The sequence below is a fragment of the Ptiloglossa arizonensis genome, chromosome 4 (genome assembly GCF_051014685.1).
Source record: "Ptiloglossa arizonensis isolate GNS036 chromosome 4, iyPtiAriz1_principal, whole genome shotgun sequence".
Taxonomy (NCBI): Eukaryota; Metazoa; Arthropoda; class Insecta; order Hymenoptera; family Colletidae; genus Ptiloglossa; species Ptiloglossa arizonensis.
In genome coordinates this window covers 19038527-19063172 of record NC_135051.1, presented here as the reverse complement: position 1 = coordinate 19063172, position 24646 = coordinate 19038527, and the positions used below count along the sequence as shown (strand labels likewise).

The 24646-nt window shown below is 44.6% G+C and overlaps 8 non-coding genes across 8 annotated transcripts; all 8 read right to left on the bottom strand.

The window, feature by feature from the left end:
* Positions 1-17861: 17861 nt before the first annotated feature.
* LOC143146458 (5S ribosomal RNA) lies at positions 17862-17980 on the bottom strand. Its single transcript, XR_012991947.1, has one exon. It is a non-coding gene; the product is annotated as a 5S ribosomal RNA (ribosomal RNA).
* A 178-nt stretch (positions 17981-18158) lies between these two features.
* On the bottom strand, positions 18159-18277 carry LOC143146492 (5S ribosomal RNA). Its single transcript, XR_012991977.1, has one exon. It is a non-coding gene; the product is annotated as a 5S ribosomal RNA (ribosomal RNA).
* Positions 18278-18455: 178 nt separating this feature from the next.
* LOC143146481 (5S ribosomal RNA) lies at positions 18456-18574 on the bottom strand. The gene has a single exon (XR_012991969.1). It is a non-coding gene; the product is annotated as a 5S ribosomal RNA (ribosomal RNA).
* A 178-nt stretch (positions 18575-18752) lies between these two features.
* On the bottom strand, positions 18753-18871 carry LOC143146469 (5S ribosomal RNA). The gene has a single exon (XR_012991958.1). It is a non-coding gene; the product is annotated as a 5S ribosomal RNA (ribosomal RNA).
* A 159-nt stretch (positions 18872-19030) lies between these two features.
* Positions 19031-19149, bottom strand: LOC143146485 (5S ribosomal RNA). The gene has a single exon (XR_012991973.1). It is a non-coding gene; the product is annotated as a 5S ribosomal RNA (ribosomal RNA).
* A 159-nt stretch (positions 19150-19308) lies between these two features.
* Positions 19309-19427, bottom strand: LOC143146478 (5S ribosomal RNA). The gene has a single exon (XR_012991966.1). It is a non-coding gene; the product is annotated as a 5S ribosomal RNA (ribosomal RNA).
* A 159-nt stretch (positions 19428-19586) lies between these two features.
* On the bottom strand, positions 19587-19705 carry LOC143146477 (5S ribosomal RNA). The gene has a single exon (XR_012991965.1). It is a non-coding gene; the product is annotated as a 5S ribosomal RNA (ribosomal RNA).
* A 284-nt stretch (positions 19706-19989) lies between these two features.
* LOC143146466 (5S ribosomal RNA) lies at positions 19990-20108 on the bottom strand. The gene has a single exon (XR_012991955.1). It is a non-coding gene; the product is annotated as a 5S ribosomal RNA (ribosomal RNA).
* Positions 20109-24646: the final 4538 nt, after the last annotated feature.

Genomic DNA, 24646 nt, shown 5'->3' with positions numbered 1-24646 from the left:
TCGTGGAAACCACGTCCGCCGAGCCGCGGGAGGCGTAGTTCGTCGAACTTTTTCACGACGTAACCGTCTAATTAGCGTCGGCGTACAAAGTGGAGTCGCGCGAGCTGGCCGTGGAACGTGACGTCACGTATTTATAAATAATTGTCAGTACGGGAAAGCGTGTATCGTCACGTTCAATGCCGCGCCGAGCCCGTTCTCGTTCGCCGTCTTGTAATTTTATTCCCGTCGGAATGGTATTGCCGATGACGCCAACGATGCACCGCGTCCTTCAAGGATACGCACCCTCCCGTACTTTTTCTTTTATCGAAGATCCTCCTGGCTTTCCATTCGTTTCGTCTCTTTGTTGCAACTCCCCTTTTCCATCGAGCGAACGAACCAACGAACGAACGACCGATTTCATCCTATCGATGCGCTCATCCTCTCGACTTCGACACTTTGAAAATTTATAGCGGTGTGCACGGAACGCGGAAAAAGTTTTGCACATTTTTCTTTTTTCTTTTTTCTTTTTTTTTTACGTTCGTGTTTGGCTGCTTCTCAAAGCGGGGAATTGTTAAATTAAACAAGGGTCGACTTCGATCCTTTGAAAATTTAATGCGATGTGTACGAAACGGGGAAAAAGTTTTGTAATTTTTTTTACGTTCGTGTTCGGTTGCTTCTGTTAATAAGGAATTGTTGATAAGATGATCCAGGTATTTTACAATATTTGTACTCGCGAGGTGAACGATTAGTACGAGAAATTGAACGAGAAATAATTTTATGGTATGTGGTCGAATATGGGCGTTTTTCACGGTGGGGTATTATACTTCGTTGTGAAAGTATGGAATGATCTTTCGATGTGTTTTACCCGGTACATTTACAATTTGAGGTTAGGTTCCGTAACAGCATTTTTAGCTGCACCTAGTGTTACCAACCGTACTATTTTTGACGTAGCAAAGCAACGTACTCCTGTTTCACGATTACAACACGACACTGGAGTTATTTCATACTACTATTCTTCTTGAATAGGAACATTTATAATACTCTAGTGGTACCTACGACGGTCCCTAGACTGTACAATTTGTACACGAAGAATCAAGTCTGTGGTAGAAGTTCGTCACGTTCAAATTTTCTACTGTAAAATATTTGGTTGTTCGGAAAATCATTTTCCAAAACGGAGAATATATAATTTAAAAAAAATGTTCATACGCTCTAAAAAAATCGTGTTTCATTTTCACGAAAAAAAGAACGAAATGACTTTCCGAACAATCCAATAGTAATTGTACCTTGAACAAAATTTTAATGTTAAAAAATCCTGGTAAAAAGATTCTACCTGAAAGTATTCTACTGCAAATTAATAAATATAAGTGTCGTACTTATATTGAAATAAATAAACTTAAATAAACCACTTAAATAAATATAAATGTTCTACCGGTTTATTTCTTTCGGTGTCTCTTAGAGCGATCATCGAACGAAGACGTTATTGTCGTAAACGTTTGTTGACGATCTCTGTTAACAAGGAAGCGCGTATCGGTAGGAATCGAACGGATCGAGGAACGTGGCGATTAAATTTGAAAAATTAAGAGAAATGGCGCGAACAGTCGAGGTGACTCGTGATAACAGTGAATCATCTAACGAGGATGTACGCGTCACTTTGACGTCCACCGACGGTGTAGAATTAACGTAATCTTAGAACGTATCTTCGTATGGGAAGAGGATTTAACCGTTTCAATGCTAGCAGAACGCGCGGCGCGCGTAACTCAATGAGGCCACGAGGCGAAGAGGCTTTTATTTTTCCGAGACAGACGCGTCCGCGACGAATAGAATGCATTTTTCAACGGTTGTGACACTGCATCTTCGTACCACCGTGGGATTTTTATGCGATCGACGAAAGAGGATTTCGATCGCATTCTGTGCTCGCGGCCGAGTGTTTTATTCATCGACGTGTTCGATCCAGTTGATGGTAGGACAGCTGCGATTCGTTCGAATTTTTCTCTATTCAAATAGTCGAACACTTGAAATGTTCGAGTATTACCGCTATTAAATTCAGTTAAGATACTATTAGTGGAATATTTGAATATTCGAGTACCGATCTAATATTTGAGAATTCAAATGGCAAAGTATTCGAATATTTAAGTATTTGAATATCGTTCGAACAGTATTCGAATATTTAAGTATTTGAATATCGTTCGAACAGTATTCGAATATTTAAGTATTTGAATATCGTTCGAACAGTATTCGAATATTTAAGTATTTGAATATCGTTCGAACAGTATTCGAATATTTAAGTATTTGAATATCCTTCGAACAGTATTCGAATATTTAAGTATTTGAATATCGTTCGAATATTATTCGAATATTTATGTATTTGAATATCATTACTCGAATGGTACTTGAATCGTAAAATAGTTCAATGTCAACATTTGAATAGTATTCGAATGGTGAAATATTTGAATATCATATTTCGAATATTACTCCAATAGTAAAGTATTCGAATATATATATATGTATTTGAATGATATATTTTAACATTCTTGCGATGCAACTAATCGGCAGATGTAGTTCGAATACTTGACTCCGTGAATACTATTTGAATAGTTGATTATTCGAGTACTATGCACACTTTAAATTAATGACACCTTGTTAACACCTCTCGTATTAATTGTTCATTTTCCTTAAAGGATTCCTATACGCGAATCAACGCTAATTCAGCCCGGGAATAATTGTTTACGATCATGATATTGGTACAGATTAATTGACAACACTATACACCTCTTTTATTGTCTAATAAAGCATCCAGCGGCGATTTTGTGGTCTAATAACGGTTATTCAGAATCTCTTAAAGCTTCGTAAACACCTCCAGCATCGAAAGTCTTATTTCCTTGATGAATACCTAAACGCGAATCGATAGTAAACCAGACTAGAAATAATTGTCCGCGTCCAAGTTATTGACACACATTAATTAAGATTGTACTCCCTCGTTGTCACCTAATAAAACTTAGATCAGCAATTTTGTAGCTCAATAAGAATTGTTTGCAGGCTCCTAAAGTTTCATAAGCACCTTCTACACTCATCTCGTATAACACGTTATAGGCACACATTAATTAACACCGTATCGCATCGTCGTTATTTATTAGGTCGTAACACATAAAATTGTTGATGTTCGATCGGCTGAAAGTCAATTGCCGCTAATATAGAAAAAATGAAATACTTCTTCGTTTTTATTCGCGCATCGAGTTCCTTTCACTTTTGTTTATATTTTTCTACGGAAGAAAATAATACGATGTCAACGAAAGAATTTCGAATATTTTTTCTTTTTTTTTTATACGTAGAAATATTAATTTGAACTTTTAAGAGGAATCTGTTGGCGATAGGATTAATCGACGATCAAGAAAAGTTTGAGAAACGAGCCCCAAAGGAGACTTTTAAACGAAAATAAGCTAAAATTGTTAATATAGAATCTTAAATACTGAATCAAATAATTGTACCAAATAATTCAACGTGTTCTATCCCTGCTGTTAATATCTATAAATCGGTTATTAAAATTTCATAAGGAAAATACACTTTATCTCCACCCTCTCTCGACCAACAAAGTAGTAAATAAAGTAATTCGTTGCATACTTGACAAAAAGTGCTCCAACCACTTGGTGATTAAAAATTACTATACCGTTCATCCGTATCTACAAAAATTTCAATGTTCAGCTTGTAAAAATCGACGAAAGAAGCGTCTCGTGAACGACCAAAGTGAATTTCGAATATTAATCCTCGCACTTGCGCAATTGTCGCGCATCCCTCGCCTCGAGGGCCCGTAAAAAGTCCCATTCGAGAGCATTCGGGAACGTAAACCTCCTCTCGGTGTGTCGTCGTCTCGATTATTATTTTCCAGCGTAACAAAATGGAAAAGTGGATCCCGGTCGCGAAATAGGACGACGAACGCGACGCGAGGCGACGCGACGCGCCGATCGCGGTTAATTATAGCGCCGATAATAGGGATCACGGATACCACACGTGCTTCCGGTGGAACGTAAACGTTGCACGGCTGTCGAAATCGCGGCGCGCAGGCCATCAATTACGGGACGTACATAAATCCAACCGGTGCGAGCGAGCTTCCACGTTGCGCGAACTGGGGGACGAACGACTGAAATAGGCGTCCTGCGAAACTAGTTTTTACCGTAAATCCGCGGGCGCAGAGGAGTCGGAAGAGTCCAGGGGACAGGACTGGCCGCAAACTCGACCACGAGCGCGACCTTCCGCGACAAAGGGACTTCACCAACGTTCGTCGTCGACGCAAAAATAAATCCTACCCGCTTATAGAGCACCGCAGCCTCCGGCTCCGCTCTCTCGAAATAGTCCGGTGGAAACGGAGCGCCGAGTTTGGATCACGCTTGTATCATAGAATCCCGCTTTTTTCGTTTATTTACTGAAACGGGTAAGGAGAAACCCTCCGCGAGGTGTACCGCGAGCGAGACAATTTATAAGGAGCCCGGACCGGCGCACAGACCAGGAGCGGCGGATCGCTGCTTTCTTTTGCGATCATTGATTTCTTACCAAGAAAATATTATTACCGCTCGAACGTCTTTATTACCCATACGTGGAAGTATGTATGTATGTATGTATGTATGTATGTATGAATGTACGTATGTATGGATGTATGTATGTATGAATGTATGAATGTATGTATGTATGTATGTATGTATGGATGGATGGATGGATGGATGGATGGATGGATGGATGGATGGATGGATGGATGGATGGATGGATGGATGGATGTGCCCCAATGAATTATGTATAAAGATAAAATATAGTATCGCCCCGGTGTTTTTAACGAAACTCTAGCGTTCGGCGTGGATTATGAATTACGACCCACTTCTGTTGTTTAATATGTATTATTGGTACCCCGGGTATCCTCGGTTACTCGATCCAGGAACGATTTATTCGATGGTTTCTAGTACTCGGTAACGATGTTTCATTTGCGAAACGAACCTAGGCTTTGGGACGATCTTCGAGGTTATGAGTCATTGGGATTCGGGGGAAATTTCATAACGGAGAATCGAATGTTTCTTGAAAGATTCGGGGATTTAATTCCGAGATGGAAAGTAACTCGACGTGTATTTAACAATGTGGATGGAGAAGTTACAAATTTAAACTCGAGTCAATGAATTTTGGACGATATTCTGCAGCAATGCCTCGCTTAATGTTCGCAAACCGGACGTGCCAGTTACCAATACCCGAGACATACTAAGATCTGCACTTCTCGATATTAAACTGACACTTACCGTGTCGAGACCGTACTTCAAAGTATCACATTACAATAAACCAAAATCATATTTAGATGCTTCGCTTCGTGCGCGAAAATCAAAACGGCTAACTATCAATAAGCGAGGTACCAGTCGTCAATTCGAGTAAAAGAAATATCGTACCAGAAACGTACCGAGCTTAAAGTTTATCAATAACCGAGGCAGCCCTGTATTAAAGATTTTTCCGATCTTTTCGACGAGCCATCTCCGTGACAAAAATTACGATAGCTGGAATAAATATAAGAAAATATCCTCGGAGAGTAGCGACTTTCATACACCTACCCCGCGTACATGTACAATTTACTTACGATCGGACAACTAACCGACCGGTCGCGAAATGGGTGAACGAAAATCGAGCAAAAGAGAGGGTCTCGTCGGCGTTTAACGTCGATCAGGTTGTATTCGATCCGCCCGGAATCGGTTCCCCCGAATTGAATTCGTAATCGATCGATTCCAGCTTCGAGATACAGGACTCGGTGCACTGGCCAGGCCAGGCCTCGCGCCGCGCTCGCCGCGAGCGCGTTCGTATACTCTCCTCAAGGTCACGGCGGGGTGGCGGCGGGGTGGGGGGAGGCTCAAGTAGGGGCTGGACGCGCGCAGCGTCGTCGTCAGTGAAAACTAGCCTTCAGGCCGCGCAGACATTCGCGCATTTAAGGCAACAGGCAACCGATCTCGGCCCGCGCGGTTACACACGAAGGCGAGCGTGCCCGGCGCGGCCGGTCGCGTTTAAAGTAATTAATTCGACGCGGCCGATTCGCCGTTGCGTCCGATGCCACGAGCGAAACGTGAAATCGATCCGGTTCGTTGAACCGTCCTGGCGAACGAGGGAGGGAACTCGCGCGTCCTCGATATAAATAATTCCGGACGAAATATTGGCGGTTCGGATCGGACGAGAAGACGACAAAGGGGGACTTGCGGCAACGGGGTCCGTCTGAAAAATTAACCGAGAACGTTCTCGTGCTTCGGTGAGGACGGTGAGAGACAGAGAGTGAAAGGGGGAAGGGGGTAGAAAGAGAGAAAGAGACAGAGAGAAGGAAAGAGAAAGATTTTAAGGGAAAGAAAGAGTGACGTTTCGAGAGAGGGAGAGAGAGACGTCTCGGAAGAGAGAGAGAGAGAAAGGAAGAAAGCTCTCAAGAGAGGAAAAGAGAGAGAGAAAGAGAGAGATCTCGAGAGAGAAAAAGAGAGAGATCTCGAGAAAAAAAGAGAGAGAGATCTCAAGAGAGAAAAAGAGAGAGATCTCAAGAGAGAAAAAGAGAGAGATCTCAAGAAAGAAAAAATAAAGAGAACCATCTCAAGAGAGAAAAAGAGAGAGATCTCAGGAGAGAAAAAGAGAGAGATCTCAAGAGAGAAAAAGAGAAAGAGATCTCGAGAAAGAAAAAGAGAAAGAGAGAGAAAGAGAGAGAGATCTCAAGAGAGAAAAACAAAGAGAGAGAGAGAGAGAGAAGTATGTTAAGAGAGATAGAAGGAGAAAGAGATCTCGAGAGAGCCGCTTTTCAAGTTATCGGAATCGAAAAAGAGTAACGAAAGAGACGAAGGCGACCGCGCCGTTGTCCGAGCCATTGATCTCTCGGGTCCGACGCAGAGAAAGAGAGAGAGAGAAAGAGAGAGAGCAGAGAGAGAGAGAGAGAAAGAGAGAAAGAGAGAAAGAGTGAAAGAGAGAGAGACGGAGATCTCGCCGCTTTTTCACCCGACGTTTCCACTACTCCCGGTGCGTCTCCCGGCGTCGACTGGAAGAGAACCGAAGTCGATTAACCGAACATAAATACGTCTGTTAAGGATCACGGGGCAACGCGGGGTAAAAGCTGGTCGCCACGTCGGACGTGTATCCTACGCGGCGGTGCGCGCCGGCCGGCGTCCGTCCGCCGTTTTAATATTCGCCTTACATTTCCCGTGGCCGGAGGATGCGCGCGCTTACGAAAACAACGCAAAAACCCGCTAATCCTGTTTCGTTCGGGACGTCGTTACACGGTTGCGAGAATTATTATCATTATTGATTTTTATCGATGAAGCCGCAGCCGAGAGAACTCGTTACCCGTTCCGCGGTCGAGGCCGACACCCTCCCGACCGATGCCCGGCGTCTTCCTCGGTTTTAGTATCCGCGTCCTCGCGATTACTGTTACGAACCCGGCGTTACGGCGACGGAATACCGACTTCTCGGAGCTACGTCGGATCGTTTCGGGTAACGCGAGATTCACTCGCGACAGTATCGATATCGAAGTCCTTTCGATCCAAAAGAACACTTTTTTGAGGTTAAGAAACGAAAAATTGCGAGTGCAAAGATTCGGTGGAGCATTCCATCGATATTGGAGTTCTTTTGATTCGGAAGAACACTTTTTTGAGGTTAAGAAGCGAAAAATTGCGGGTGCGATGATTCGGTGGAGCACTCCATTGATATTGGAGTTCTTTTGATTCGGAAGAACACTTTTTTGAGGTTAAGAAACGAAAAATTGCAAGTGCGAAGTTTTGGTGGAACACGGAATGGTAATTACCGTTGCACGAGAGTTATGTACGATTACATAACCTGTACGTAACGTACCTATTTTAGGTTAACTTCGTAAAATATGGACCTAACCTATTCCGGGATAATGTGTATTACGATCTTAAATCGAACGGATGAATTGTAAGTTTTTGGTTGCAATGATTTGGTGGAACAAGGAATAATGCGTCTTCTTTGCGCGAGAGTTATGCACGGTTACATAACTTACACGTACGGATAAATTATTGTAGGTTAGGTTCGTGTAATAAGGCCGAACCTATGATAGGAAGAGTAAAATATTCAGGAACGATGGTTGAGAAGATAAACGTTGCAAAGAACTACATTAAAACTCGTATTTCTTCCACTTCAACCGTACACTTCCGATAAATTCGAGAAATACATTAAAACCCGTATTTCTCCCAGTTCAACGTACCTCGGATAAATTCATTTGCATTATCGCTAGAATGCGGATTTTATACACTTGTTGCGTACGCGAATACGAGAAACATATGCTAAGTGTCTACAGAATGTATGCACGTATGCAAAATATAGTACGGCAGTGGCTCGCGTAACGTTTAAAAATCGATACAACCAATTATCAATGTGCTTGGAGAATCTTTTGTCGGAAATCCAACGAAAGGTTAACCGTGTATATATTTTTCGCTATTATTGTACCAATCCATTTAATATATTCTATCTTTTCGAATGCACAGACTGATCAGACTGATTATCACATTTTCGAGGATCGATGCGCAAAAGTAACCAATTTTCTGACTATAGACAAGAATTATTGTACCAATCGATTTAATATATTCCATCTTTTCGAATGCACGAACTAATCGAACCGATTGTCACATATTCGAGGTACGATGCGCGAGAGTAACCAATTCTGTGAGTGTCGACGACGAGAACGACATAACCTCAAACTGGTCGAGTAAAGGTAAAAGAATGTCGTCGCTTTTTCCAGATCTCCGGGCGCGCGGAACACTCGATCGCGATAAAGTGTCTCGAGCCGAGGGTTACGACCGATAGCGGTAATTAAGAAACACCGGGGACCGTGATCGAGATCGATCGTCGGGGCCGTTTCCGAAACGGCGAAAGAAAGCGAGAGTGTAACGAGAATCGGCGAACGGTACGGTTTCGAATCGGGGCCCACTCTCGCTTTTTCGCGCCCGAAACAAAAAGATAATAAGAGCGCCCGTGAAAAGAGCGACGCGCATCCGCGTGCACGTATACAGAGACAGGAAGCTGACGCGCAAAAAGGCAGAAAGCAATCACGATCAGGCCCGAATATGGGCGAGTAAGGTCAGGGTGCGAACGCAGCTGAGAACGAGGAATGCCATTACGCGCGTTTCGAAGTGGCCGCTCGAGCGGGGCGCCCCTCTCCGTCACACACACCCCCACCCCTCCACCGTTTACACTCTGCCCCTGTCTCACTCCTCCTCCCCACCCCGATCGGTCGCGATCCTTCTTTTGGCAAACGTTTTCTAGCGAAACGAGTGGACTGGCGACAACCAACCCGGAGAACTTTCCTCTCGTGTCCTAACTCGAGCCGGGAAAATCGGTTTCACCTAACTCGAGCTCCGTAGAGTGGATCTTGACCGCTCGTCCGATAAGGTACGAGGGAAATCGACTCGCGAGGGACGTCACATCGGTCGACGTGTTTTCATTTGGATGGAATTTGCCCCGCGAAGGGTCGAAAAATATCACACCCGTGTTCCTTTCCATCGAGTGAGAATCGAGGAGTGAAAACAGCGGTGCAGGAGGCTCGTGTTTCGTTGATATCGTAGGATTGACAAGGAGCGCGAGCACGGGAGAATCTACGGCCCCGAATAGGGCCCCGACTTCACCTCGTATGAATATTTCGAACAGAATTCCGTTATTTGATCCTACAGTCCCTTATTTCGGAAAGATGTACTAGGATATAATCGAACGATAGAATACTTTTTCTCCGGGCCCGAAAAGGCCCAAGGTACGAAGCTGAGCACCGCTGTAATCTTCAAATATTTAGAAAAAGATGATCTCGTTAACTAACATCGAACTGTAATTTAAATTAGATCAGTCCCCGACTGGACCCGTAACTTCGGGGCCCGATGATGTTTCGCTCGGCAATGGCGTCGAAGCAGGGATCATCGAGTGCTCGACGAAACCACCGGCTCTCTCCACCGAAAACTTTATCCCCGGCCGAGAGAACAGTCCCACCGGTCCAACGACCGTTGACGCGGTCCCTCGGATACGCTCGAGCGTAGTACCCATTCCACACGGGCGGAGTGGGGGTAAGGGTGGTGGTCCCCGCGGGGAGGACTCCCTTTTGTCGCACGAATTTCGCGCGATTTCGGGGCCCGACGGTGGCGCAGGACGGACAGGCGTCCCCGCCACCGGTGTTACGTGCGGACGCACGATTTAAAAGCGGGCCCGACGATGCGCGCTGGATATATAGTATATCGCGTGTTTCGAAGCCGAGTGCAACGCGGACCGAGCCGTGAGCGCGCACGGCGCGGCGTGCATCGCAATGCAGCGCAGCCAGCATAAAACAAGCTGCCATACATGGGGCGACCGTCAGCCGACTCCGGGTTATAGCAGGACCAGCTCGCTTCGAGCTCCGGTGCAAGACAGAGGGAAAACGGGCGGAGGGAGACGGAGAAAGGGGGCTGCGCGGGACGAGTGTGTGTGGTGGGGGGCGCGGGGCCGCGGGGGGAGGTCCGTGGGTCCGTGGAAGAGGAGTGGAACACGGACGACGGCGGAGAGGGAGAAGGAGGGAGCCACGGTCGGGCCCCGGCGCGGTGGGAGGGGAGTGGGGGGGGAAGCAGCGCGCGAGAGAGGGCAGGAAAGTCGACGGAAAGAGACGAGGAGGGCAGACAGAGGGAGAGACACCGGTAAGAAGCGGAAAGAGAAGAGTTGTTGCGCGGAGACGGAAGGGAAGAGGGGAGGTCGGAGGAGAGACAGACACGAAGGGCGGAAGGACGAAGTGGGGACGGAGGAGAGACTCCGGTGCACCGTGTTATCCGCGGGTACATGCGCACTCCGGGGCCGTGTTCATGAAACCGGGCCTCTCCTCGAGATAAGCCGGACTCGCTCCTTGGCGAACCGGGGAGCCACGTGAAAAGGTCTCGAAGGTCCCCGACACCCTGGAAGTCGATTTTCGACCAGCCGGGGGAACGTGTACACCCTAAAGAATAGGTTGTTGCACCGACCGGTTTATCGACGAAACATCGGGGATAATTAATGGACACGAATTGACGCGACCGCGGTACGAGAAACGTTTCCATCGATGAGCCGGTGTATTATTTCGCACGTGTAATCACCAAACGGTAATCCAACGAGGGTTTTGGATCCTTCTGGGGAATGCTAGACTAGAATCCGGCGAAGAGAATGGAATTTACGCGTACGTGACTTCGCAAAATTGAAGAAAGTACCATGGACGAACGGGGCGGGTTGTTCGGAAAGTCGTTTCGTTTTCCAAAATGGAGAATATATAATTTAATAAAATGTTTACGCACTCTAAAAAAATTGTGTTTTATTTTCACCAAAAAAAATGAAATGACTTTCCGAACAATCGAATACATATGAAGAACTACACTACTAGAAAAGTAAACTCTAACTTCTCCAATCACAAAAAAAAATTCAAGTCATATTCGTTGCACACTTAAACTATACTTCCACGTCCCAAAGTGTTCTAACCTTTTCGTATTTGTATAATCAAAAATAGTTCCAATTCCTGAACTAATATTGTTTCGTTTAAATAATCATTTTCCTCCGTTAGAATAGTATCAGAGTGATGCATCCGAAAGTACGTAGTACTTTCTCCTTAAATCTAGGATCATTGCGCGGCCACAGAAGGAGGAGGGGTAGGCGTCAAGCGTATGGTATTCCCCTAAGTTAGGGAACCCTACACGTGAGTATTCTACGTTTGTATCGCCGAAATGCAATCTTTCCTCTCAGTGACTCTTCCTTCTTGACTCTCAATTTTATACTCGCGCTTTAGAGTATCGATTATTCACACCCGGTACCTCAATCATCCCCTCTCTTTCTCTCTCCGTATCTATCTGTCTATCATCTATCTATCTATATATCTATCTATCTATATATTTATCTATCTATATATTTATCTATTTATCCATCTATTTATCTGATTAACTATCCATCTATCTATCTATCTCTCTATATATCTATCTATTTATTTATATATTTATCTATTTATCTAACTACCTATCCATATGTCTCTCTGTACTTTTCTTCCTCTCTATCTCTCTCTCTCTATATCTCTCTTTCTCTCTACTTATCTATCTATCTATATGTCTATGTATCTATATATTTATCTATTTATCCATCTATTCACTATCTCTCTGTACTTCTCTCCCTCTCTATCTATCTCTCTATTTATCCATCTATATATTCATCTACCAATCTATCCATCTTTCCATCTACCCGTCCGAGAATTAATCCGGCATTGAATCGTTCGCGAAACGAATTCCGCCGTTAGAACGACGCGTCTCCCCGAGAGCGTTGAACGCGCCCCGTTTTACACGTGTCGTCGGGGGTTCCGCCATTGTACCGGCGATCGATACTTAATCCGCAATTAATTAGACAGGAAAATTGCATTTTATCGCGACGTCACCGGTGCAATCGGCGCGCGTGCGCAGCGCGTGCGTGTCCCTCTCGCGGGGCCGCGTTCGCGCGCGACAACGAGCCGCCGAACGCGAGCGCGAGCGCGAGAGCGGAGTGATTAATTCGACGCGTACAACGCTGTCGACCGCGCGGCTCCGCGCGGCTCCGCGCGGCGTTTCTTCGCCGAGATCGAATTCCCCGTAACCTTGTAAAGCGGCGGTTACACGGCGTTATACATATCGGCGAAGGTGTCGAAGCCGAGCGGCTACACGCCCACGCGCCGAACGGACAGATGGATTGGACAGATACATACGCTTATTGGCTTTGGGAGCGCGTTGCCACGACTATCTCCACGGTTCACCTAACCCCTCAACGGGGATACGTTCGATAATCGAAATAATCGGTGCGTGCCCGTTTTAACCGTTTCCGCTCCGAGCATTTTTCCACGCAAGAAACCTCCATGAAATCTTTCACATCGGATGTGAAAATAAATCGTAGAAGAAACTCGGATGTTATCTCGTCGAGATTTTATTTCGTATACGAGATACTTTATTTACGAAGGAAGTTTTTCTCTTGAAAAAATTAGAAAAATCCCGGTGCATCGGTCGGCGAGTCTCAAGTGCAAAGGGTTAATATCTGATAATTGGTAGACCGAAGAGGGCTGCGAGACCTGATTCGAAACGTGTATACATCATTGTTATTACAAGAGTAGATAGATTTTTACCGATTATTTTGCTCGATACCACGAGCAAGAACTCCATATGTAGGTGGATAGTTTTGTGTTTTCTGCGATCAATGTTCAGAAAATTATTTTGAAAATGATCAGAGTCCTCTGGAGGAAAAATTCCTACACTTATACATTTCGGTTCCAATTACTTGCAATAGTGAAACAATGCTCCATTCATCATTCGTACTTACGTTCAATGACAATTGTAAATAAATATACCACGATTAATAACATTTGATTTTGAAATGTGAAACTGTTGTTGCGTGAAACGAAAAGCAGGGAGGAATATAATCGAACGAAAGAAATATATAACAAGTGAGCGTTATTCTTTCTCGTGACAAGAATGATAAAAATTAGTCGAACTGTCGTCTTCGAGATACGATTCTGACAAAAACATTGTTTACGTTAGATTATAATGTTTGACACAAACGAATCAAAGTCTGTACCGAAAATTGCACCAGATTGAAGGGAAAAATGTCACCTGGGCTTGGACTTAAAACAGAAGTGTATATTTAGCTGTTTAACCCCCTACCACGTTCGAACGGAGATCAATCCCGCCCAAAGAACGGAAGTGGTCGATGCCAGCGAGAATTTGATCGACCGCGCCGCCCGACTTCCCACAGTCTCGAATTAATGAAAACGGAGACACCTCGTTCGCGTTGCGGTTCACGGAGTTGTCATTGACGACGCGAGGCGTTTTGTTTTATTAGGTCATCTCCGTAAGTAATGCGGTTCTCCCGAGGACTGATAAAGCGAAGAAACTGGAAGCGACGCGAACACCTAGCAGTTCTGCTACAGATACGTACCAGTTTAAACGGAAACCTTCCATCGCGATACATTTTATTCGCGAACGCGTTTCGATCCGACATCGGTATTGCACGCACGTTAAAAATCCCTGAAAACTCGTTACGACGAATAAGAAATTTACAAGCTCTGCCCGAACATTCAAAAGTAAAAACAAAGTAAATTTTCTCCAGCAAACGATAAACGGAGGATTGTTTCACTATTGCAAGTAATTAAATAATTGGAACCGAAATGTATAAATGTAGGAATTTTTCTCAAAAGAGAACCCTAAAGTTCTGATACATTTGTAAATAAATGTCGAGAATAATTTTTCTAAATATTGATCGTACAAAACACGAAAGGTGCAATCGCTAAGATTCGCACAAATTATCTTTTCCGCAAGGACATTTACCGATCGTTAAAGAACGCGAGAAATATCATTTTACACGAAAGAGAAACATTCGTTACAATTCGTGCACCAAATTTGTGTACTTTTCTGAAATTTTCTGCAACTATAGGTTCCTATGATCGTATTGTTATTTTCGACCCACTTACATTCGTCGAATCCCGACTCGAGGAATGGAAAAAGTATCTCCTTGAACGAAGAAAAAAAATTCGAAACAACTGTAACTTGCACCGAACGCTCTCGTCGCCCTTCTCCTAACGAACGTAAGAAAATTTCGGGACGAGAAAACCGAGCTTCGAAACGCCCGTACGATTAATCGGATTCGTCGATTTTCAGACCGATAGCGTATTTATGGAGAGGTATCCCTCGCTCGTCTACCGAGTGTTCGCCACGTGACAAATCGAATCGGGGCCAAAGGGACGCGCGACGACCAAGACCGATGAACACTGGAGCGGATCTGTCGCGTTTAGGTCGGTCTGTACTTTTTCCCCCGGCTTGGTTCTCCGACGTCTTCGGTCGCTCACGGATCTAGATCTCGCCGGATCTAGATTCACCGGTTCAACGAGACGCGCTCGATCGAGTTATTTTAGACACGGTTCCAACGCGAATACGATCGATCGCCAAGGTTCACCGTTACCTCGGCTTTTTTGTCTGACACTGTGTCGCCGGTTTCGAACACCGGTTCACGTTGCAAATTCACCGACGTTGATTATTCGAGCGAACTCGGATACGAGGCGTCCGTGAAATCGCGTATCCTGGAATTGTTGTACCTTTTCGTTAGAAACACAGTTGAAAAACATTACGAGGAGTTTCAACGCGAGACAAACGGTTCATGAGGGAATTTATTCGTCCAGAGGGAATTTATTCGTCCGGAGACACTGTGTTCTCTGTCGCTGGAGAGGTTCATGGGGACGCGTGGTTTCTATACGGGGGTTGGTGAGACGTTTGGAATCGAGAAAGTAATACATCGCTTATCGCTCGTGTTTGCCGGAGAAATGTCAAGGTTGCTGTAACGTTCTCGTTAATAATACGATGTATAAATAGCGGTCGGGCTGGTTCTGATGTTAACCGCAAGTGACGGAGAAAGGGAAGAAACGATCATTTTTTATTCCTCGAGTGTAACCGACAACTCGTTTCTCGAGGAATTACATTCCTCCCGGGATGGTCGTCGGTGTTGAATAATTTTCATACTCCTCGGAAATTTACGACACATCTGGCTGCCGGAGCGGTGCTCCGGACAACGTTAACCGAAACTCGAGGTTACCCTCTCTCTATTTCATCGTAACCGAATCGCTTTTTTTCACAGCTCCAAGAATTGGCGTTAGGTGATTTCGTCAATCGGTTTCTACGGGGTCTGGAAAATGTCCGAGAGATGTTTGTTGTGGTGAATTTTATCTGCAAACCGATATGACTGGGGTAACCGAGGTTCTCTCAAGAAATACATTGGGTTGTTCGGATAGTCATTTCGTTTTCCAAAATGGAGAATATATAATTTAATAAAATGTTTATACACTCTAAGAAAATCGTGTTTCATTTTCATCAAAAAAAAAAAAAACGAAATGACTTTCCGAATAACCCGATAAAATAAAAAAATTTCTCTACGATGAGAGACCGTGTGATCCAACAAGGACACGTTCAATGTAGAAAGGAAATAATTCAATGGTAAATTGCTTGAAGATTCTCCGAACAGCGACTGAATTAATCGAATACAAGGAATCTTTGAACCCATCTATTCGAACATTTCGAAATCTTCTATTTGAATTCTCGAGGTCGAAAATTCAAAAAGAACACAATTAAAGTATTAGGTTGTTCGGAAAGTCATTTCATTTTTCTTTGGTAAAAATGAAACACGATTTTTTCAGAGCGTATAAACATTTTATTAAATTATATATTCTCCATTTTGGAAAACGAAATGACTAACCAAACAACCCAATATATTTCTTGAGAGGTTAAGAAACTTTGGATGTGTCAGGAATCGTTCCTGAGAATCCGGAACCTCGGTTACCCCAGTCACATCGGTTTGTAGATAAAATTCACCCCAACGAATATCTCTCGGACATTTTACAGACCACTTTATTCAATTATATATTCTCCATTTTGAAAAACGAAATGACCTTCCATTTTGAAAAACCCAAATTACTTCCGTGGAAGCAATTCTACCACAATTCGACAAACATCGCCCCGTAGGGTCGTGAGATCCCCAATCGACGATCTCGAAAGCGAGCTGACTCGCGGAGTACCCCCACCACTCGCGCTCCCCGCCCTTATCGCGAAACCCCACCCCACGTCGGATAGATGAAAATCGTTCGGGCGCTCTAACCGCGAAATTATGCCAGCGTGTGAACGGAAGCACACTGTGGCGTTCCCGCGAAAGGGAAAACTCTGTGCTTCCGTTCTGGGGAATCGCGCCATTTTCGCGATTTGCATCAACGTCAGGGGGTGGAGAGGGGAGCGCGCACGCACACACGAAAGAGAGAGAGAGAAAGAGAGAAAGAAAGAGAAAAAAACATCTCCAGAAGAGACGAACGTCGTGCAGTTTTCTCCCGTTGGCATCCCCCTCGCGGGTTTTTTTCCTCGACGAGGTTGGCGGACAAGGGGGGGTGAGGCACGGCGAGACGATGATCGGTCGCAGCCTTGGAAGCTGTCCCCTCGGGCCCCACGAGCCCAGCGCGGGTTCCTCGATTTACACGGCGCCAGCGCCTGGCATCGTCGTGGAAATGCGTGCCGCGGCGCATTCTTTTTATTAATGAGCCATCGCGACGAAGGTCGTGCCTCCTGATGATCCTGATTAAACGACGATCTCGTCCCGCCGGCCGGCCGAACGCGCCTACCAGAAAGAAATTAATTATTTTACTGGAACTTAATCCCGTTTCTTCTTTCCACGGGGCGGCCCATTAATCAACGACCTCGCTACTTTGTCCCGAGACGTACGACCCGGGGCCTTTGTGCCCCGGTGGAGCTGCATACAATCCCGTGTTGTGGCACTCGCGAGACTACAGTGTCTCTCGGAGGTGTTACAGCCTCGTGAGACTCGATGGAGGAGGATCTGACAGGGTTTGGGGCGATGGCTCTCGACGAGTTAAGCTTTGGGACAAGATCGGTCGATAAACGCGAGAGAATCGTAATCAGAAGATTTTATTTCGAACGAAAGAGGACGCTGATGAGAATGAACGTAGGGAGGATTGAAAATAGCGCGTCGTGGTTGGTATATCGTTACTGGTAGGCCTTTGTTCAATTTGTTTCTGATGATAACTTTTCACGTAGGTTTTTCGGTGTTATTTACAACCGTGTCTGTTTTACCAAACGAGGGCGACTAGACATTATAGTTTGAGGTTAAAGTTCGTTCGGGTTTTGAATATGAGATCAATGGAGGGGATGTGAAATAACGACATCCGTGGAAGAACACCTATGTATTCTATTCTACCGTTTCTAAGTATGAAGCACGCATTCGTATCTATTTTATAAAATTGTAGTACTGTCTTTAGGTGCAAAATTCTAATTGCAATAGAAGAAAATATTTTGACACATGAATAATAATCGTAGCAATAACTGGAATTAGTGTGTTGTAAAATTGAAAAAAAAAAGGAAAGCCAACAACACGCGGTGTTCCCAAGCGGTCACCCATCCAAGTACTACCCGCGCCCAATGCATCTTAACTTCAGTGATCAGACGAGAACTGGTGGTTCATGCATGGTATGGTCGTTGACGTTGTACTATGTATACTTTTACGAAGACTAGGTACGAATTTTTTACATACACTAATAATATACACAACAAAATATTCTATTTGGGCTAGAAGAAAATATTTTGATACATTAATAATAATCGTAGCAGTAATTACAATTACCGTGTTATAAAATTAAAAAAAAAAAATAAAAAAAAGTGTGCCAACAACACGCGGTGTTCCCAAGCGGTCACCCATCCAAGTACTACCCGCGCCCAATGCATCTTAACTTCAGTGATCAGACGAGAACTGGTGGTTCATGCATGGTATGGTCGTTGACGTTGTACTATGTATACTTTTACGAAGACTAGGTACGAATTTTTTACATACACTAATAATATACACAACAAAATATTCTATTTGGGCTAGAAGAAAATATTTTGATACATTAATAATAATCGTAGCAGTAATTACAATTACCGTGTTATAAAATTAAAAAAAAAAAATAAAAAAAAGTGTGCCAACAACACGCGGTGTTCCCAAGCGGTCACCCATCCAAGTACTACCCGCGCCCAATGCATCTTAACTTCAGTGATCAGACGAGAACTGGTGGTTCATGCATGGTATGGTCGTTGACGTTGTACTATGTATACTTTTACGAAGACTAGGTACGAATTTTTTACATACACTAATAATATACACAACAAAATATTCTATTTGGGCTAGAAGAAAATATTTTGATACATTAATAATAATCGTAGCAGTAATTACAATTACCGTGTTATAAAATTAAAAAAAAAAAATAAAAAAAAGTGTGCCAACAACACGCGGTGTTCCCAAGCGGTCACCCATCCAAGTACTACCCGCGCCCAATGCATCTTAACTTCAGTGATCAGACGAGAACTGGTGGTTCATGCATGGTATGGTCGTTGACGTTGTATTATGTATACTTATTCGAAGACTAGGTACTAATTTTTTACATACACTAATAATATACACAATTAAAAATTCTATTTAGACTAGAAAAAAATATTTTGATACTCTAATAATAATTGCAATTACCGTGTTATAAAATTGAAAAAAAAAAAAAGAAAACCAACAACACGCGGTGTTCCCAAGCGGTCACCCATCCAAGTACTACCAGCGCCCAATGCATCTTAACTTCAGTGATCAGACGAGAACTGGTGGTTCATGCATGGTATGGTCGTTGACGTTGTATTATGTATACTTATTCGAAGACTAGGTACGAATTTTTTACATACACTAATAATATACACAATTAAAAATTCTATTTAGACTAGAAAAAAATATTTTGATACTCTAATAATAATTGCAATTACCGTGTTATAAAATTGAAAAAAAAAAAAAGAAAACCAACAACACGCGGTGTTCCCAAGCGGTCACCCATCCAAGTACTACCCGCGCCCAATGCATCTTAACTTCAGTGATCAGACGAGAACTGGTGGGTCATGCATGGTATGGTCGTTGACGTTGTATTATGTATACTTATTCGAAGACTAGGTACTAATTTTTTACATACACTAATAATATACACAATTAAAAATTCTATTTAGACTAGAAAAAAATATTTTGATACTCTAATAATAATTGCAATTACCGTGTTATAAAATTGAAAGAAAAAAAAAGAAAACCAACAACACGCGGTGTTCCCAAGCGGTCACCCATCCAAGTACTACCCGCGCCCAATGCATCTTAACTTCAGTGATCAGACGAGAACTGGTGGGTCATGCATGGTATGGTCGTTGACGTTAAAATCTTTATACTTACACGTATAGTAGCTTCTCAATTTTACGTAAGCAACAAAATATGCATTTTTATTACTCTGTTCGAAGTAATGGTTTACAAATTTTTTATAATGTAAGATAACCCCATATAGTAAAACATTCGAATTTCAGTAGAAGAAAATATTTTGACCTTTTAACAATGATCGTAATAATTAATAACTATCGTAATATTCCTTGCTATTGCTAAAAATAGATCGCAATTACAAAGCATGTTACAAAATTTAAAAAAAAGAAAATTAAAAAAAAGTGCCAACAACACACGGTGTTCCCAAGCGGTCACCCATCCAAGTACTACCCGTGCCCAATGCATCTTAACTTCAGTGATCAGACGAGAACTGGTGGTTCATGCATGGTATGGTCGTTGACATTGTACTGTGTATACTTATTCGAAGACTAGATACTAATTTTTTACATACACAATAATAATATACACAATTAAAAATTCTATTTAGACCAGAAGAAAATATTTTGATACTTTAATAATAATTGAAGCTTTAATAATGATTGTATCTCCAAATAAAATAATACAAAATTAAAGAAAAAAACACATATTTCGTAAAAGTTATTTTTGTTTGATATCATTCGGTCCTTCGGTGACCACCCTGTACAAGCCCGCAAGTATATCCGATATCCTATTTAGGAGACACTGTCGCCCCGGCTGCGGTTGCTCGCAAAAAGGCAATCGCTTCTCGCGAAAGGGCAAAGGGTCGAGCACGCGTGTTCGTCACCGAGTCGCAATTTGTCTCTTCGACTTTCGTTTTCCAAGCCCGTGAAGTACAAGGTTTTCGTTAACTCGCGCCAGTTCCTGTACACGCCGCCTTAAACGTACCACCAGAACGACAAAAGTCGGCCGGGACCCCATTGGTGCACACGGTCTTTGTTATTTACGAGCGGCGATACCGAGTATTAAGTAACGCTGCTTTCACTGTCGCCTACACGCCCGTTTAAATTCCTCCCGGTTACTCCCAAATCCGATCGCAACGCGACAGAGCCATATCGTTCACCTGACGTGCATTGTTCGGACTGCTTTGCCAAATCGGTGCTCCACCCACGAGAATCGTACCGCGAAATTCTTTCCGATCGAGGCTGGCACACTGGTGTACCGATGGCTGACCATACCAAGAGCCAACAATCGAGGACTGTGAAAGTGTCCTACCGAGAAACGATCGGAGTGTTACCTCGAATCCTACGAAGTTATACTACTTTGAATTTTCAAAACACGTTTCTCTGCGTGTACTCTTGCAACACGATTGTTAGGTCTGGGTTGCGCGGTAACCTTGTTAAGCGAAATCTAGACAGCACGGTGAAAACATTCGTGGTGTACGAGTGTCATCGATGTAACGTGTTACAGGATGGTTGAACCCAGGCAAACTTGGATTCTCGATCTACGATCTAGCTATTGGTAAGTTTACTTATTTTAACTCTGCACCGCGTTGTAAGAGGATTATGCGTACCTATGTTATTACTCGACATACGATCTCGCCATTAAGTTTCGTACGAAAACGTTCCAGGACCTAGGGCTGGTCTTTTAAAAGTGATTATATATTCCCCTCTCGTGGAGAAATTACCGAATGAAGATGAACCTACAATTTTTGCTCCGCGCGACCGTATAATTGCCCCTTTTCGCTCCGAATTTACTCGACAAACAGAGCCAACCGACCACTTCCTTTTTAATTGAATCTCCCAAACGTCCATTTACTTTTTCGAACGGCTCGCGATTTCACGACTCCTCGGGCGACAAAAACCACCAGGTGGGGACGAGGGACGAGCGGAACGGGAGGAGGATGCGCGAGTGCGGGATACCCGACAATGGGTAACCTTGAATTTAGCAGAGCGGAAACGACCGGCCGCATCTCACCCGGCGATCTCTCTTTCTCTCTAATTACTTTCTCCGGAGCCGGTCTATCGCCGTGATCTGGTCTAATATGAGCGAGAAACCATCTTGGTGCTCCGCGTGCATGTTGCCGCGCATGACGTAACAGTAACCTACTTCCGCCCCGGACGGTGGTTGGGTTCATTCATGTACCATGAAAGAAACGGAACGACGAGAGTAAACGAGGGAAATAGAACGCGGGCACACACAGAGACCGGCCAACGCCGCTCTCATCCTTTTCTTCTCAGACACGCACTTGTGCGTCGGTCGCCGCGGTTATCGCTGCATCTGTTGCACGATACCCGGCCGACTCCGGCTAGGCTCGTTGCATTAGACCAAAAGTGGCGTTGAATGCGTTGGAAACGTGCTCGTCCACGGACACCTTTACGGTCACCTTGGAAAATCGTTAGCGCGCCCCGGAACTCGAACCTTCAACGTAGGGACTCGCGCGCGGAAGCACTTGTCGTTTCCGGTTTTAACCCACTTCCCGAGAGCGATCGATCGCAGCTGTTCGTGTTAACGAATCCTTAAATATTCAGATGTAACAACTCGGCGAGATGTGGAGACTTTGATTAATGTAACTCGCCGAGAGAAAGATTTGAAAGTCTTCTTGTAGATTTTGACGGATCGAGTGCGAGGAAATTGTTACGTCCGGTGGAAAGTTCACAGGTGTTGCTAATAACGGTATTAAAAATATTTCAGTGTAATAATTCGACGAGATACGGACGACTTTGATCAACGACTCGTTGAGATGAGAATTTTAGAAAAATATTGGAAGTCTTTCGTCAAATTTGCAAGTTATTACATCGATTGGAAGACAATTGAGTATTTCTTGGTAGCTACGCCACTGTTGCGAGGTAACGTCCGCACGCCGCGAGTAGCACAAGTCCCTCGCACCGGACACATTTCACGCGAGTCTTCGACAATTAATAACTCGAACACGGGGACTTGAACTCGATTTCGTCATTCTCCATTTTCGCCTTCGTTTGGTTCGTAGAATCGGAACTTCAAGTTTCGGACCCCCGTTTGCATTTTACTATTCGTATCCCTAGAATCGTCGAGATGCACCTAATATTTGACCCAGCAACAGGGTCTCTATCATCTCGTAAAGAGTTTGATCGACCATAATGTTCATCCAACAGTCTCCGTTTTCCAAAATGGAGAACATATGATTTGATAAAATGTTTACACACTCTGAAAAAATCATGTTCCATTTTCACCGAAAAAAACAAAACGGCTTTCCGAACAACCCAATATTATGAAATGAAAGAATTGCATACGTTCGGGACATTGTTTAGGCAAATAACGGAAGGACACCTTAACCACCAGATCGTCGTTCCTCCACCCGTGCTAAAATTAATTACCAACGTGCAACGTGGTACAACTGAATTCCAGCTCGGTCCGGCACGAAAACGCGCATTTGCATAAACAACCGCGGCCCGGTAATAAGGATCATTACACATATAAGAATATTCGCCACGGACAATTTCGAGGCCGGCCCCGATATAAATTACGAGTGCGCGCGGCAAAACGGTCGGCGCGAGCGCGTCCATGCATGCGCATATCCGCCAGTAAAAATGAACGCGGCCGGGCGCGCACGCACGCACCTCTGAAACCCTCCGTAGAACGTGCAACGCTTGCTTCTGGCGGGAATCGTGCGGAGGATCGTTTTGCGTTCCGCGCGTGAAATAGCGCCGACCTAACGATCGACGCTAATAGCGAGGAGGAAAGGATATTAAGCGTCCCTTCTCGTGCGTGGGAGTCACTCTCACTTTTGCTGGAAACGAAGACGAGCCCCATGGAAGTTCGACCGGCGGCCAGAGGGTCACACGAGAACGATCCCTACTGAAGCCCCCCTCTCCCTCCCCCGGGTGAACCCTTGGACCCCGCGGGAAACACGAGAAGCGAAGGAATTGTAGTTCCAATGGACGGGTACCGACGATTGTTGAGAGGATAGGTATCCTAGGCAGATGGGTTCCCCTCGAATGTGTATACATTACCCTCAACGCAGTTGAGGATGTTTTGGTGGGAGATACCCCGATGCTATTTCACCGGCTAGAGGTTTATGGACCAAGTCGTAGGACCGAATAGGTCCCCGACGTAAGTTATGCATCCTCATAGGTGCTGAACGATGGCTGGCGACTTGCCATCTCGTGGTTATTGGGTGTCGAATGGTATTCCTTGGGAAACGTAGGAGGATGGCGGGTGACCCAAGGTTCTACCGCTGAGGAATGGGGTCCTGTACCTGGAGGACTCGTACACGGTGAGGAAGGCACTTGGTGACTCGAAGATTTAGAGGCACTTGGGCATTCGAAGACTTTGGAACACTCGGGGACAGAACACTCGAAGACTTGGAGCATTGGAGGACATGGAACACTTAGAATCTTGGGGATTTGGGGAATTCGAGGATTTGGGGCACTTTGGAACTTACAGCACTTGGGGACACGTAGACTTGGAACACTTGGGTACTGAGAACACTCGAAGATTTGCAACGTTCGAGGACACGGGACACTTGGGAACTTGGGGATTTGGGGAATTCGAGGATTTGGGGCACTTTGGAACTTACAGCACTTGGGGACACGTAGACTTGGAACACTTGGGGACTTGAGGTACCTGTGCGTTTCGAGGATTCCCAAAGTACCGTGTCACAGCTAACTATAAATGTTGTAGGCACCAGAGCCCCCGAATAACGAAAGTGGAAAATTCAACGTCGAAGTGAATACACCTCTGCCCACGAATTCGCGCGCAGACCACTTTCGCGCGTCCCCCTCTCTCCGTCTCGCGTCCGTCTAGCCGGCCGAGAGAGGCGCAGTCTGCGACAAACGCGGCGAGCGTTTCGCGGCTGTTAACTCGCTCGGCTCTCGGCCCGTGAGCCGCAACTAAATATGCATATTTCTCCGCGCGCTCCGGTGTCTCCCCGTGCACGGCGCTGGAAACACGTTTCAGGATATCATCCGAGGCGAACAATGGGGAATCAAACGAGGAACGTAGGCGCGCAGAAAACGTTAGACCGGGCGAATGTTCTGGCTGG